Source organism: Trifolium pratense, linkage group LG5, assembly GCF_020283565.1.
Source record: "Trifolium pratense cultivar HEN17-A07 linkage group LG5, ARS_RC_1.1, whole genome shotgun sequence".
NCBI lineage: Eukaryota > Viridiplantae > Streptophyta > Magnoliopsida > Fabales > Fabaceae > Trifolium > Trifolium pratense.
In genome coordinates this window covers 32181772-32186563 of record NC_060063.1, presented here as the reverse complement: position 1 = coordinate 32186563, position 4792 = coordinate 32181772, and the positions used below count along the sequence as shown (strand labels likewise).

Here is a 4792-nt window from a genome sequence, read left to right as displayed (position 1 = left end):
AATAAAAGGAAAATGATTAAATCAGGAATAAATAAATAAACCCGCGTAATTTCTTCTTCTATCCCTGTTATTACGCAGAACACAATTGTTCATCTTCCTCTTATGTGCTTGTCGCCGCCAGATCTAGTCCGTCTACCTCTCACCGGCACCGGTCCACTGCTGCTACCGTTGTACCCTGTCTGTCTTCCCTAACCTCTTCTCCGCACACGTTCTCTCTTGCCTCGCCGCCATCGTCATGAGCAATCCTCACCATCCCGTTGCCGCCGTCGTCATGAGCCAACCCAACGTTGCTGCTACCGTTATGGGTGAAGGTATTATTGCTTTTTGAAACTGCACATTTTGTTTTTTGGTCTTCTTTGTTCTTGCAATAAGAGAATGAGATTCTAGTGAAATTGCAAGTTCCTGATATATGTCCATTTTTTTGTAACGATCTGATATATGTGCAATTTTTTTTAACGATCTGATATATGTGCATTGTATTTCACAAAAACTAGGTAACTTTGTAGTCTAGTTAGTACGTAGCAATGCAACTGCCATTGTTCCATTTTATATATATTAACACGTTGTAGTAACTTTAAATGGTTTATTTAGAGATTTAAAATTTATATTAATACATTGTTGTGAACAAAAACTTTCAATTGTATTCTGGTCTATAGTATTTGCTGCAGTTTAATTTTTTATGTTACTGCCAGAGTATTCTGTTCTTTCAATTGTAACTTTAAATGTTTTTTCACCAAGACTAACATCATCACTCTATACTTTTTAGAAAACATGAATTCGTCATCAATTCCAGATCATGTCTATAAATGGGTGAACAATATCCATAAACAAAATGTGCAACGGGCAAGAAAGTATTGCCAATAGTGAACCTCACTTGGCTATGAAGTTTGAATCTGAGGCATCGGCTTACGACTTTTATAATGAGTACAGTAAAAGAATTGGATTTGGTATTCGTCGAGAATATGCAAATAAAAGCAAAGTCGATGGAGTTTTAACTTCAAGAAGATTCACATGCTTCAAAGAGGGTACGCGAATTGTTGACAAAAGACGTCACCCGACAACAGATCCTAGGGCAGAAACCAGAACGGGGTGTCCAGCGCGTATGGTTATTTCACTTGATCGAAAGATTGGGAAATATAAGGTTGTTGACTTTATAGCTCAACATAACCACCCTCTTCAACCACCAGAGCATGTTCATATGATTCACTCTCATCGGCGCATTTCTGAGGCACAAGCGACACAAATTGTCTTGGGAGATGAATCGGGATTAAGACCAAAAGATTTGCATGAATATAAATCCAAGCAAGCTGGTGGGATAGAGACAGTTGGTTTTACAAGAGAAGATCTTAAGAATTACCTTAAAACCAAAAGGAAGCAATCACTAAAATATGGTGAAGTGGGTGCATTGATGATGCATTTCAAACAAGAAAGTGAAAATCCCTCATTCTTTTATGACTTTCAAAAGGATATGGATGAGGAAATAACAAACATATTTTGGGCCGATGCACAAATGATAAATGATTATGGGTACTTTGGTGATGTCATCACTTTTGACACCACATACAAGACAAATAAGCATTGCAGACCATTAGGAGTATTTGTTGGACTTAATAATCACAGCCAAACAATTATTTTTGGGGCAGCATTGTTATATGATGAAACAATACCTTCTTTTTAGTGGTTATTTGAAACATTTCTCAAAGCAATGGGTGGAGAAAAGCCTAAAACCATTTTAACAGATCAAGATGCTGCAATGGCTAAGGCTATTTCTATTGTTATGCCGGAAACATTTCATGGATTGTGCACTTGGCATATAAGACAGAACGCTCTACGACATGTGAACCATTTATATCAAACGAGTTCACAATTTTGTTTGGATTTTGAAGCATGCATAGATTTACATGAAGAAGAGGGTAAATTTTTGAATGCATGGAATTCTTTGCTTGTTGAGCATAATGTTCCGGAGGATTCGTGGTTGCATACAATTTTTCCGTTGAAGGAAAAATGGGCATGGGCTTATGTTCGGAAAACATTCACCGCAGGTATGAGATCTACTCAATTAAGCGAGAGTTTTAATGCTGATTTGAAAAACCATTTGAAGTCAGATTTACATTTGGTACAATTTTTTACACACTTCAAAAGGGCTGTCAATGGTAAACGAAACAATGAGTCAGAAGCTGAATATGACTCAAAACATAAGCTGCCAAAATTTAAAACAACGAAGTCTCGTATGCTCGTACAAGCCGGAAATGTTTACACTCCAAGAATTTTTGAGGAATTCCAGGCGGAATATGAAGAATATCAAGACACTTGCATAAGGGATTTGAAAGGAGGTTTGTATGCTGTCACAAATTATGATAATCCAAAGGAAAGGATAGTAATGGGAAATCCTGTGGAGCAATATGTTTATTGTGATTGTCGTAAATTTGAGACACATGGCATCTTATGTAGTCATGCTTTGAAAGTTTTAGATGTCATGAATATTAAACTTATTCCTGAACATTACATACTAAGCGATGGACAAGAGATGCAAGGTTGGGAAGTAATCAAGATTGAAAAAGTTAGTTGTCAAAACGGCGAGACGGCGTGGATAACGGTGATGAGAGAGAACTTTGTGTATAGAAATAGAGCAATTTCGATAAGGAAACAAGTGCTAGAGAACGGACAGAAAGGAAGTGAAGGCCCGGAAACGAGGAGAGAACGAGGAGAGAGGAAGAGGGAGTGATGAGATGAAAAATGAAGCACAATAACAGATCAGAAATTCAGGGCGACGGCGGCGTACCGGCGCCGGTGATAGAAAGAGAGTTAGAGAATGAAATCCCTGAACATATGCTAGTCTATGATTAAGGAATTATTGTAATTAATAGTATTAGACAACTGTCATGATGACTAGCATCAGTCATTGATTTATAGAATCATTGTCATGAATACTAGCATGATTATAGGATCAGAATTACTAGTCCTTGTTGTATAAGTACTGAACGTATTCAGCCTTGCAATTCAATACAATATACATATCAATTATATTTTCTATCTTGGCATCAGAGCTGTTAAGTCTTGAAGGCTCTAGATCCAATACAAACCATGTCATCCGCTGCAAATTCCAACCACAAAAATGATCTCCCATCCACTGTTTCTGTCAAGTTGGACAGAGACAACTATCCACTATGGCAATCAATGGTGTTGCCTATAATCAGAGGTGCCAGACTCGATGGCTACATGTTAGGGAAGAAGAAGTGCCCCGAAGAATTCATCACTGCTGCAGATTCAAGCAAAAAATTCAATCCTGAGTTTGAAGATTGGCAAGCATATGATCAACAACTCCTTGGATGGTTGAGGAATTCAATGACTGTTGGCATAGCAACACAATTATTGCACTGTGAAACCTCAATGCAACTTTGGGATGAGGCTCAAAGTCTGGCTGGTGCCCACACAAGGTCACAAATTACTTATCTCAAATCTGAGTTCCATAGCACCAGAAAAGGAGAGATGAAAATGGAAGATTATCTAATCAAGATGAAGAACTTGGCTGACAAACTCAAACTTGCAGGCAATCCAATTTCAACTTCTGATCTAATCATTCAAACTTTAAATGGTTTGGACTCTGAATATAATCCTGTAGTTGTCAAACTATCTGATCAAACTACACTCAGCTGGGTTGATTTACAAGCTCAATTGCTAACTTTTGAAAATCGAATTGAGCAATTGAATAGCCTCACCAACCTAACCCTCAATGCAACAGCAAATGTTGCAAAAAAATCCGACCACAGAGGCAACAGATTCAATTCAAACAACAATTGGAGAGGCTCAAACAACAACTGGAGAGGTTCTAACTTCAGAGGTTGGAGAGGAGGTCGAGGAAGAGGCAGATCATTCAAGACAACATGTCAAGTTTGCGGCTTGGATAATCACATTGCAATAGACTGCTTTTACAGGTTTGACAAAAACTACTCAAGATCTAACCATTCAGCAAACAATGACAAGCAAGGATCTCACAATGCCTTCCTAGCCTCTCAGAACTCGATTGAAGACTATGACTGGTACTTTGATAGCGGTGCAAGCAATCATGTGACACATCAAACTGACAAGTTTCAAAACCTGAGTGAACACCATGGTAAGAATTCACTAATTGTTGGTAATGGTGAGAAATTGGAAATTGTGGCCACAGGTTCTTCAAAACTTAAGTCACTCAATTTACATGATGTCTTATATGTGCCTAAAATTACCAAAAATCTATTAAGTGTGTCTAAACTTGCTGCTGACAATAATATTCTTGTTGAGTTTGATGAAAATTGTTGCTTTGTGAAGGACAAGTTGACAGGGAAGGCAATACTAAGAGGGATACTTAAAGATGGATTGTACCAGCTCTCGGAAAAGGATTCAAGTGCTTATGTTTCCATCAAGGAGAGCTGGCATAGGAAACTTGGACACCCAAATAATAAAGTCCTAGATATAGTCTTAAAAAGTTGTAATGTGAAACTATCACCTAGTGATCAGTTTAGCTTTTGTGAGGCATGCCAATATGGCAAAATGCATTTTTTACCTTTTAAAACTTCTTTCTCTCATGCTAAAGAAATCCTTGAGTTGGTTCACACTGATGTATGGGGTCCTGCACCAATAATATCATCATCCGGTTTTAAATATTATGTTCATTTCATTGATGATTTTACTAGATTTACATGGATTTATCCTTTGAAACAAAAATCAGATACTGCACATGCCTTTATTCAGTTCAAAAACATGGTAGAAAATCAGTTCAATAAAAAGATTAAAACAATTCAATGCGATGGTG

General features: G+C 37.5%; 1 non-coding gene and 1 pseudogene across 1 annotated transcript; both read left to right on the top strand.

The window, feature by feature from the left end:
• Positions 1 to 771: 771 nt before the first annotated feature.
• LOC123882857 lies at positions 772 to 2797 on the top strand (annotated as a pseudogene).
• Positions 2798 to 3557: 760 nt separating this feature from the next.
• Positions 3558 to 3691, top strand: LOC123887818. The gene has a single exon (XR_006801811.1). It is a non-coding gene; the product is annotated as a small nucleolar RNA Z247 (small nucleolar RNA).
• The last annotated feature ends 1101 nt before the right edge of the window (positions 3692 to 4792 follow it).